The 12284-nt window shown below is 36.6% G+C and overlaps 1 protein-coding gene across 21 annotated transcripts in view; it reads right to left on the reverse strand.

Annotated features, from left to right (window-relative positions):
- The window catches only part of LOC138916605 (olfactory receptor 5W2-like), a 184394-nt gene that overhangs the window by 92519 nt on the left and 79591 nt on the right, over positions 1-12284 (reverse strand). For 6 of the 21 annotated variants that reach the window (XR_011423885.1, XR_011423891.1, XR_011423882.1 and 3 more), the window contains 2 exons: positions 4704-4833; positions 1977-3661 (listed from right to left, as the gene is read on the reverse strand). The exons of the other annotated variants lie outside the window; for them this stretch is intronic. The gene's annotated coding sequence lies outside the window, so the exon portion shown is untranslated. Of the gene's footprint in view, positions 1-1976; positions 3662-4703; positions 4834-12284 lie in introns of those variants that run through there. 21 annotated transcript variants of the gene reach the window in all.

Consider the following 12284-nt stretch of genomic DNA (forward strand, 5'->3'; position numbering starts at 1 on the left):
AATGGTGGGATGATATTTTGGAACGTTCCTGGGGCATGACTCATAGAGAAGGTATGACTGGAAGTCTAAAGAAAATACTAAACCAAAAGTGAGGCTGAGAGTAGGAGAAAGGAAGAATTAGGGAGGAAAGCCTTCTGAGAGTGAAAATGCACATTAGGTTATAAATCAAAATAGCAGTTCCATTTACTGCAATGGAAACTATCTTTAAAAGTAGAGTTTTATCTATACAGATCAGCGGTGAGGTAAGGCTCTGGCTAATGTGGAATTTTAATAGGGAAGAATGGAATGACACCAAGTGCTTCATCCTAAATACTGAGCAGGAAATGTTCTCAAAGTGCATGGGTTCATCACAATACATAGATGCCACTTCTTTGCTGTTAAGTGTGCCATGTCAGCCATGGCCCTTAGGATAAGACCGTACAGAATAACATAAAATGGAGTACCCTGGGATTAATTATCTAAACTCATTTCTTGGCAATATGGGGTCTGAGGCTTAGATCAGTAGAATGGTTTCAGGCATCTGGCCTGGCATGGAAATGGTCTGGCTAGCATGGGTAGCTATGAAGAAAGCTCTGCTCAGCTCTATCCAGGAGTGAAGGCAGGGTCAGGACAAAGAAGTCATACTGGGTGGACAGAGAGCTCTAACCGTGACCTGAGGCTGCGATCTGCAACGGGAATCTGGCAGATTGAGTGAGTAGGCTCCAAGGGGATAAGGATGCAACCTGGAGAATTTTTATATGACATAGTGCCATGAATGACATCTTTTTCCTTCAGCGCCAGGGATTTAGTGTCTGATGGGGAGTTAGTAGACTCCGTATAATCTTAGAAACTCTCTTGAACAATCATGTATATCTGATTGTTTAGACACACACACACACACACACATATATATATATATATAAATCCTTATAATCTCAGGCTTGTCTCTCTTCAAGGACCAGTTCTTATCTTAAACTGTCTCTCAGCTTGGCCATTTTCTTATAATGAAAATAAAACAAAAACAAAAATCCTGCTTTCCTGATCATGTATAAAGGCTATTAAGTCAGTGTCTTTAAAAAGGTAAAGAAGGGGGCCAGCCCCATGGCTGAGTAGTTGACATTCTGTGTGCTCTACCACGGTGGCCCAGGTTCACAGGTTCAGATCCTGGGTGTGGACCTACTCCACTCATCAGCCATGCTATGGAGGCATCTCACATACAAAGTAGAGGAAGATTGGCACAGATGATAGCTCAAGGCCAATCTTCCTCAAGCCAAAGGAAAAAAAAGGAGGAATGGAAATGGATGTTAGCTCAGGGCAAATCTCCCTCACCAAAATAAAAAAAAAAAGGTAAAGAAAGAAAGGGATATATCTTTTTCCTCAAATATATATGTAAAAGATGGCCATTGAATCCAATTTTTCATAACATGAGTAGGTTTAACTTTTATAGATATGAGCATATTTAATACATTTTTAATAACGTATATTGACTGTAAAAGGGTTTTGGACAATGATTAAGAGGTAGTGATATGTAAATTATCCCATAAGCAGCAAAAAAAGTTATTTGAGATTATAAAAGAAAATATCTGAGTAATAAAATATTTTTGTCTTAAAACTCTGTTTAACTAGTCATTGAAGATAACCCGCTGGAAATTTCATATTTTTAAAATATTTGGTTTTACTCTTACAACGTTTTGAAGTACATAACATTCAACACATTTTGTTCTCTAAAAGGATACATAAAATTAGAGAGGAGGACTTAAATGGGAACCTTGTATAACTCACTACTCTGTCCTCCTGGAATCAGAAAAGAATGCTTCCATTTCCTTTCTTGAAAACAACATAAAATAAAATGAATAGACCTAAGAACTTGAATTCTAACATATTTTCATAACTGGAGTAATTGTTAATTTAAAACAGAAAAACATAAAAAATTAACTTATTAGAATAAAGTAAGGATTATTTAACATCCAGATCTCAGCAATGACTGCTATTAAAAATGTGTTTAGATTACACTTTCAGTTTATTTCACAGAGGCACAGAGAGCCAATATAAGTCATTACATATGGAATATTAAATTAAATACTACTTATTTTTCTTTTTTTCCATTGAACATATATTTTTGTTAATCACTATTACTTTACAACTTAAACTGTATCAATTTGGCCTTTCAGGTTTTCTAAAACTTTTTATTTGAACCAGTATAATGCTATGAACACATCAGGGGAGATAGAGTTCTCTTTTCCAGTGGCCTTTGAGAAGGTCCAAATCCTTTACCCCCAAATTCCATTCATGCAGTTTCCGTACAGTTGTCAATAGCACCGCATCTGTTCTCTAGAGTGAGGGCAAGAAGGGAAATCCACAACCTGATGTAAAGTCCATGAGTTGCAATATGAATCTACAGCTGCTGATCCTGGGGATGTCTGCTAATAATAATAATCGAGACAGAATGATGAGGAAGAGAGAATCCAAGAAGTTCTCTACGTCAAATGATCCCTGTCTCTGATACTTGTTCAGGTTAGGCCAAAAGACGAGAAACACATACAGATTTTGCCTAAGATGAGCCTATGAGAATAAGAATAAATAAATAAAGGGAGCTCTTTTAATTTGTGAATTTACAAAGGCTCCTTTTTGCATCAATCTTACAGAGGACTTTCATTCATTATTCAAGAGATGTTTTTGAATGACTTCCTGGAGCAAAGCATTGCAAATGGCAAAGTAGAAATATTGGCGAACAAGAGAAGACAGAGCCTTGCATTTATGAAAATTTGACTTAGGACAGGAGATTTTTTTTATCCTTTTTTATTTATGGACTACTTTCATACATCTAAGCGTTAGGAAGGAATATTTACAGAATGATATAAGTACTTTGGAAAGATATAAACAAAAGTATTTTAACCCTCTAACCCTCCATTCTGGATGAGCAAATTTACTAAACTCCCTGTTTAATAAAAATGGAAACTTAGGAGGGCAAGTTGAATTGACATGTGGGGAGAAGTTTCTCTGCCCATGATATCTCACAAAGTCATACTCTTGAGCAGAGAAGAGAAGTATGGAAGATCATCTTTGAAAAACAGGATAATGAAACTATTACTACTCTTCCTTAGCCTGGAGAGAAGATTCAGATCAGAAATGACTGCTCCCTACCGTTAATTTAAGCACAAAAACAAGTAGCGGGAAATATCTAAAAGATGCATTGGTGCACTACAGGAATCTATGTCAAAGTACCTGAACTTTAGCTTTCAGAATTATTAAACAAATACATTTGGGTGAAAACATGGTTTCACACAGAGCAAAACATAGTGTCAATTGCTTTTTTCAGGGCACCTTTCACATCCTTATTCCTTAAGCTATAGATCAGTGGGTTTAACATTGGGATCACAACTGTGTAGAAAACAGAGGCCATTTTGTCTGTGTCCATGGAGTGACTGGAGCTGGGTCAGAAATACATGAACAGGAGTGTGCCGTAAAATATAGCAACAGCAGTTAAGTGGGAGGCTCACGTAGAGAAGGCTTTGCATCTCCCCTCAGCTGAGTTCATTCTAAGGATGGTAATTATGATGTAGCTGTAGGAAAGGAGGACAGTCATGATGCTGCACCCCTTAAATTAATTGGTCCACATAACCCTCATCTTCTGACATGATTCTTGTTGTTTTTTTCAATACTGCGGAAATGCTGTTATATCCTGTAATAGAGAGTCATAGTTAAGTGAGAGATGTACATAAGTAATATACTTCTTTGTTTTTCCCTCATCATCTACAACTGTGGAGCAGACAGAGCTCTGGCTGACTCCTGGATATAAAATGTCCTCTCTTCCCCATTAACCCATCAGGTCCTATCCAGTATAAATTAACAAGGGCTAGAGATAGCTGTGATTTAGGACTCACTGGCTCAGGGAAGGTGGTAGTTGCTGGAGAAAGGGGTAGAAAGTTCTCCATGAGTGATGCAGCAGAGTGCACAGACAGGAATATGCCAGGCCTAACCTGGCTCCTACAAAATCTATTCACCAGCAGAACAGATGTGTAGCACACATGATAAAAGTTTTCATGTGTCCACAATCCCATGACATCAGAAATAGTCATGTCTGAACTGTGCACCATCCCAATCCCTAGAAATAGTAATATTGATTTATGTTTTTCTTTTATGCCTATTTTTCTTAAACATCTCTGAAGTTTGCCTTCCTTTAAAAGAGCTGGTGGTCCTTGGGAGGCCACCTGAATTCTATGTCCCACTGTTATGTTTTAGCCAAGCCAATTCTGTTGTATGAAATGTCAGCCATGACCTCCTCTGTTCTCTAAAAATATAAGAAAAGTGGAGTTGAATGTAGAAGAAGAATAGAAAAAGAGTATCTGAATAATGATCTAGTGATCACTGTGCATGTCTCCAAATCCTTGGTCTGAATTCATCTAAATAGCTGTCTCTGTAGAAAGATCTTTTAAAAAATCCTTTCCTTAAAAAAGAAAATATCTTTAAAAAATAGTAAAGGACAGGTGCGATTAAAAACAAAAACTGACCACATACACAATCCATAATTGTATTTTATTATATTGTTTGCTGTCTATGTATATATGTATTTAAAATAACTAGAATGATAAAAGTGATTAAAATTGGGTTGTATAATATTTTATACCCTCCTTTGCTTTTATAACATGCTTTCAGCAAAAGTGTATAAAAGAATCAAAGAAATCTAAAATATAAATAGTAAAAACAACAATAAATATTTGTACCTGTTCCAGAACTACTGTTTTCTTTGTTGCATGCAACTGTCTCTGCAGGGGGGTTCAGCATTGCCTTCTGACTGAGCTGGATTTTATAACCGTCTCTGTGTCTGGTCCCTGGAAGTTAAACACTGGGTCTCTGGGGATTAAGTGACAAGCATAATAATATCATTTATCACCTGTTATTTCCTACAGGCTATGTGACTAAGAAAGAACTTATGACTTTTTTTTTAGATGTTATTTTTGTTCCTATCTACCTTACTGCCCAATACTATACTTATTTAACAACAGTAAAATGACTCTGGTCAATGAGCATTCCTTATTTCCAGCTCAACATCTGCTATAGGGGTATTTTTTTTTATAATTAAAAAATTTAGGAAACAAATACTAACCCACTCATGCTCACACACTTACCCAGGCACACATGCACAAACACTCTCCCAATAAACATAGTCACAGAATAAAGATTTTTGTGAATACAGCAAAAATAATGACTAAAATCACACTGCCTAGAAATAACTAGATTCTGCTGCCTATGTTGTGAGATTTTTTATTTTTAAACAGAAATGATGTCAGAACAAACATGTTTTGTAAAAATATTGTATATATATATTTTTTTGCTGAGGAAGATTAGCCCTGAGCTAACATCTGTGCCCATCTTCCTCCATTTTGTGTGTGGGATGCTGCCACTGCATGGCCTGATGTGTGGTTCGTAGGTCCTCATCCAGGATCCAAACCTGCAAACCCTGGGCCGCTGAAGTAGAGTGCGCAAACTTAACCACTACACCACTGGGACAGCACCAATATTTTATACATTTAAATGAGTGTTATGAAAAAAGGCAATGCAATCCTTGCTATTGATGTACATTAACTGATTCAATCTATTCTCCGTGAATGGCCGCTTGGATTATATACAATCTTTGCTTCATAAAAACTCTTGATACGAGTAAAATTATACTTACATAATTTTTCCTAGCCAAGTCTTTCTATAAAATAAATTCTAAGAAATGGCCTTTAACAATAAAATGATTTAACTTTCATAAAGGAGAATTTAGGCTTTTTTACCATAGTCAGATGTTTTATATTATTTAATTATCACCACATATCATATATTTTATATTATCACATATGTCTTCAGTTGTCCCTAAAAAATTCATTGTATGACACAGATATTGGAACTCAGAGTTGATGGTCACTTCTAGAGTCTCTCAAACATTTATCTACATTGACTTCATAGAAATTGCTTGCGATCGATTCCTGAATACAGTGCAATGAAACAAATTTGTCTTAAAAGATAACTCCCTTAAATACTCTCATAGAATGTTGAAGTGTATTATGTTAAAGCGCTACTTAAAAATTCAAAGCTTAATGACCCATAGACTCCTAGATTTCTGAGAGAACTGAGAGACCATTCAATTTACATTTTCAGTGGTTGAGGGCAGAAGCGTCGCCACATTGGAATGTAATCTGTTTTCTTTAAGTCAGCTGGGCGCTTGAACTTCATTAAGTTGGTGTGAAGTGAAAATGACATACCATTCTAAGAATTAAACAGAAAATAAAGAAATTGGGGCCAGCCCAGTGGTGCAGCAGTTAAGTTCGCACATTCTGCTTTGGCGGCCCGAGGTTCGCTGGTTTGGATCCTGGGTAGCGGACATGGCACCACATGTCAAGCCATGCTGTGGTTAGGCATCCCACATAGAAGGTAGAGGAAGATGGGCATTTATGTTAGCTCTGGGCCAGTCTTTCTCAGAAAAAGAGGAGGATTGGTGGCAGATGTTAGCTCAGGGCTAATCTTCCTCAAAAAACAAAAAACAGAAAAGAAAGAAAATGATGTCCTTTGAGCTTGTGGAACCCGACGGCTTAGAGGGATAATCTCCATATAGTCTTTTTACTGAGTAATATTCTAGCATGTGTGTGAATCATTGCTGTACAATTACAAGCATAGGTTGCTATGTGTTCGTTAAATGTCTACCATTGCTTAATGTTCAAAATATGTACAATAACCACATAGATTAGCTGCACATCTTGAGTCTTAATTGCCACAAACCCATAAATGAAAAATTTGTGTAAACAAACAGCAAAATTAAGATGTGCAAGGTATGTGCCAGATTATGCATTCTAATACGTTTCATATTAATTTCACATTTCTTCTGAAAAACTGCCCTGATTAAACAGAAACATACATTTTGTAGTTATTTTTGTTTACTTATTTTTCTGGTTTGTGTTATGGAGTTTGTCTCTGCTTTTTATAAAGCTAGAATACTCTTCAGGCAAATTCATTTAAATTTGTATCTTTTTAATTTTTGGCACAGTGATTTTAGTGACAATTTTTAATGCTTTTTCATAATATGTTGCTAATAATTGTGTGATGACCCTGATACTAAAATACCAAATGTACTCCTGTGGGAGATATTGCTGAGCCAAATTTCAAACCACCAAAGTAATTGCTGGTAATTTTCCATCAGGTAAACACAAGAAAATGATGTATTTGTGATACCTAAGAGCTCTACTGCCATTCTCTAGTTCTCCGGTGCATATTTGGAAGAGGAGTCTTCCTTGGTCACTTTCCTCTGATTCCCATTCATACTCATTTTCCCTCAGGTCTTCCCTGTCTCCACAGATGCCAGTTTCCTCAGGCTACACTCTGTTTATCGGGATTCAGACTCCATGTTTATAAACATGGCTTCCCTTCCAGATCATGAAATTTAACTCCCACCGTTAAATCTGAAGCATAGGTAACAATATCTGCTAAAAAAATAGGACAATCTAAATTACTTCCCAAAGAATTTGTGTTTTCATAGAATGGCTTTCTCTAGCTATGGAGGGAAATGACTTAACGTAGGATTTAAGGCCTCAGAGAAAAACAAGTGAGAAAAAAAATCTAAATCTACATGGCTTTTCTGGTGTCAGTGATGCCCCTAAACATCACAAGTAAGCACGTAGGCAACTGACTACGTATAAACTTCTTTGAGAAAATGGTTGTCTGGCCCTGAGGCATGGGCCGTTATCATGTGAATTCAGTGTGTGATAAATGCTATCAAGGAAAACCAGGTTCACTAAGTCCCCCTGTTTCAGGAAATAAGAAAAGCAGTGCCTATGGGTTACTAAAAACACTTCTGTTCTATAAGCAAGGTTGTACTTTTCAGTAACATAAAGGATAATCATTTAATGAAATAGTCTGTGAATATTGTGTGCTTTATTAATTTTACAAGAATATCTTGAAAACATATTGTGTACAAGAAACTGCTCAAGATTTAAAAATTAATAATAAAATCCTGCAGTTGTCTACTATGTGAGAGGAAATCACTTTTGTTTTTAGAAAACCTCTTAAGTTTTATATATGTATATATATAAACCATATACATATATTTTTTTAAACAGGTGAGCTTTTGAAAATTAAAAGTCTTGTATTCCAACCCTGACCATCTGACCATAAAACAGAATAAAATGAGAATTTCAGAGACTGTCTGTGGGCCCTAACAAAAATTGATGCCTTATAGGATAGTTTTATAAAAACTATATAGAATGGAAATCATTAGGTTTTTATCCTTTAACATCTAGATTCTTCCACTCAATAGTGTATATATATGAGAGTCCTCCATGCTGTTGCATGGGATGATACTTCATTCTTTCTCTTTGCTGTGAAGTGTCCCAATGGACAAACATACTATAGATTATTTGTCAAATTCCAAATAACGCTACATTGATCATTTTTTGGAGAAGCTTTGGGTGTACATACTCACTCATTTCTATTGGATATAAAACTAGGAATGGAATTTTAGGGCCAGCTGTGATAGATACTGCCGTACAGTTTTCCAAAGTTGAATATCAGTTCTTACTTTTACTGTCTACGTGTGAGAGCTGTAGTTGTTCCACATCCACACAAGTACTCGATATTAATATTGTGAATCTTTTTCATTTTATCTACTCTTTAGGTGAGTTATAGTACTATACTGTGATTTTAATTTTTATTTTCCTGAATCCTAATAAAGTGCATAACCATATCTGCGAAGTGTATGCTAAAGTCTGAATGCAGAATATGAGGCCAGTTAATAGAGCTGTGATTAAAAGTATTTGAAATGCCACAATTCACACTCTAGTTGATATCATTATTGCCGCTGAGGTCAAATCAGCCTAGTGATACAATTCAATTCTTTGTATGAAGGTGGAGCCACTCTTTGTTTTGTTTTGCTTGTTGGCTTGTAAATATCTGCAATAATAGGGACAGTTTACACAGCATTAGAACCCCAGATATATAGAGATGGATTGTGGCACCTGGAAAAAACTTAGACATACTGTGGTGTGCAGCCCTCCTTTACAGGGGACTGAGCTCTAATCAGGAAGAGTGATTTGTGAACCACCACAGCATTTAGTGTTGCATTCGGTGTCTAATTCAGAGCGCATATTTCTGGACATGAATTTGCAGAGAGGTTAAACTTTCTTCCTCTGCCTTTAACACAACCTCCCATACACTGGGTTATACAGCTTAGTACAGCTGTGTTGTAACAAACTTAGTTATACAACGTATCACCAACATGGATCTATCTGTTCACTGTGTTACATGCTGTTATATTTGGGCATGTGACCCTAATCTACCATCACTATGTCATTGTTATCTTTAGAGATTTCAGTACAATGGCCATAGAAAAGGAGTTCAGATACAGAAACATGCTTATTACATTACCCACTTCACAGTCATTGGTAATATCCTATTTGGACAATAATATTTTCCATCAGTTGCCGGTAGATACGTGATAACAGTGTTATGTAATGATGCAGAGAATGGAAGGGATGGGTGTGGCATGAAGTAGATGAGCTAGAATAGATCAAAGATTTTGATATTTTGTTTTCTCTATTCCTGTAGAATCCCAACATAGAAGTTTAGTTTAGGCCATTGGCTCCAAGTTTCTATTTAGTCATGAATGAGGGGGAAAAGAATATACGACCCCAAAATATACCACTTTGGAATGGGAATAATTTTGAGTTGAAGACAAGCAAGGCCCAACTCACTCTCAGGAAGTTCTGTTTACCTTCTTCTCAACTTCCTTAAAGAATTTATGGAAGGCCTGCTCCACAAGAAATCTAATGCCAAAGATAACTTTTGATCAGAAAGGCTTCTCTGCATGGCACAGCAAACACTGGTTAACGAAACATTTGCTCTTCTCATCATCCTGTGAATTGTCTTCTTCCTCTTTGAAGCCCCAGACCCTTACTCCTTCTCTTTAGTTCTGGACAACATATCAGTAATCATCTGACTGTCTTTGGGTCTTATATCTTTGGGCCTCCTCTATATATGAAATTTGTTCTTCTCCTGTTAATCTGTCTTATGTCAATTGAATTATTAGACCAGTTAAAGAACCTAGAAGGAAAAAAGGGAAGTTTTTTGCCCCTCTACGAATCTACTGTATAACATTCCCAGCAAATGATATTTCAAACTCAAAATTGCATAAATTCAAGGAGGTGAAGCCTAAATTAATCAATTGTTACTTCAATTTTTAGACATATATTTACTGAGCTTAAGATGTCTCATTTATTAGAATAATATTTCCTTCTTCTTAGTTTGCACTCTTTATATGTGATTAAAGGGGCCAATATGCAGATAAACTCAATCTTTAAATGATATTACTGTCATATGTCTCATGGAAGGAAGATGGCATGTGTATAACTTTCAAATAGTGGCAATCCACTTACTCTCTGATTAGTTGGACTTTAATATATTTCAAAAAAATGTTTTCTGCTACATCGCTATTGTAGGGGAGGAAGACATTTCCTCTATCCTCTCTGGGTTCGTCTGGCTGGACAACGAATTAAATTCACTTGAGATAGAATAGCAAGAGAAAATTAAACAAAGCTTTATAACATGTATACATGGGAGAGGCTCAGGCAAGCTGAGCAACTTGCCAAAATGGCTGAAGCCACCACCTTAAATATCACATCCAGCTAAAGACAAAGGAGGATGTTGGGGGTGAGGGGAGTCAGTTACAGGAGGTTACCAGAAACAAGAATAAGATTATCATGCAGATTTAAGTCCTTGCCTTTGGCATTGATTAAGAGTTTCTAGAGATAGGGTCATCCCTTCTTCCTGGTACAGAGAGGGAGACATCTTTACAGATGGAGATTTCCTTTATAAATGTAACTCATTCATAAGAAAGCGTAAGCAAGTTCCACCCCTCAGAGCCTCCTTTCCTGTCTGCAGTTTATTAAAAGCAATCAGCCCCAAATAATCCTCATGCCAAAAAGACATATCTTGGGGTGGCCAATTCCAGGCCCCCACACTATTACTAAGAATGATTAGGGGCTGGCCTGGTGGTCCAGTGGTGAAGTTCACACATTCCGCTTTGGCGGTCCAGGGTTTGCCTGTTTGGATCGCAGGTGCGGACATGGCACTGCTTGGGAAGCTGTGCTGTCATAGGCGTCCCACATATAAAATAGAGGAAGATGGGCATGGATGTTAGCTCAGGGCCAGTTTTCCTCAGCAAAAAGAGGAGGATTGGCAGCAGTTAGCTCAGGGCTAATCGTCCTCAACAAAATAAAAAGAAAAGAAAGATTAACAAAAGATTGTGGGTAAGTTGAGAAAATATGATATAGGAGGAAGCCCTTAAAACTTTTCCTCAAAAAGCCATTAACCATAGATTTTTCCATCATCATATTTTTCACTAATTTGTCACTATGTCTCACAAATTCTACCTTCACTAGCAAAGGAGCCTCTGAGGCTTTACTTCCATTCTGAAATTCTTTAATATAAGATATTTACAATTACATAATGAGTACGATTCCAATGGATAATTAAGAGTGCTAATGAATCTTATATGGTCCTTGAAATATACAGCCATATCCAAGTTTTCTCAAAAAGGCAGACCACCCATATTTAACACCAGAAAATCTGAGCAAATGATGCAGAGTACATCAAGAAAGAACACAGATGAATGCTTTTCACTTCCTGTGTAATTAATATGAATGTCTTTACAGATTTATTAACTTATTACCCACAATCATTTTATGTACTTCCTTAAAAGCTATAAAATATGTGTATACAAGGCACATATCTACCCTCATTTAATTTATTTTGACCAATATCTAATAAATACTCAAAATTGTTATTGAGTATGTTGATTTTTATTATTTATTTGTCATTCTTGTTTGTCTCCCAGATACAGCACAGGTACCGGGACACAGGAATAAAATGCTCAGTCCTCGAGTAAAGGATGCACACAGTCTCATATTGGAGTTAATAGTTTAATCAATAGAGTGAGAGAGAAAATAATGCCTTGAGTAGAGTATTGTTAGCAAACCACACAGAGGGGATTTAACCAGGACTGAGAAGGGGGAACATAGGAAGGAGAGCTGAGTAGAAGCGACTTGAGTTGAGAATTTCAGAACAAGGATACACTTTACCAGGACCCTCCACTTTGCTCTCTATCCTTCCCATATTGCATTTCATACCCTCTAAGAAGGGATTGTCTGCCCACCTCAGGATCTCTAATTCCCAGCCTCTCTGTCTAGAATCCTTTCCTCTCCCTACCATCCATTGTATTTCTATTCATTATTTCTGAAACTGAATTTCAGAGAATCTTTTATTCTCTGCACCCT

This window comes from Equus caballus, chromosome 12, assembly GCF_041296265.1.
Source record: "Equus caballus isolate H_3958 breed thoroughbred chromosome 12, TB-T2T, whole genome shotgun sequence".
Lineage (NCBI taxonomy): Eukaryota > Metazoa > Chordata > Mammalia > Perissodactyla > Equidae > Equus > Equus caballus.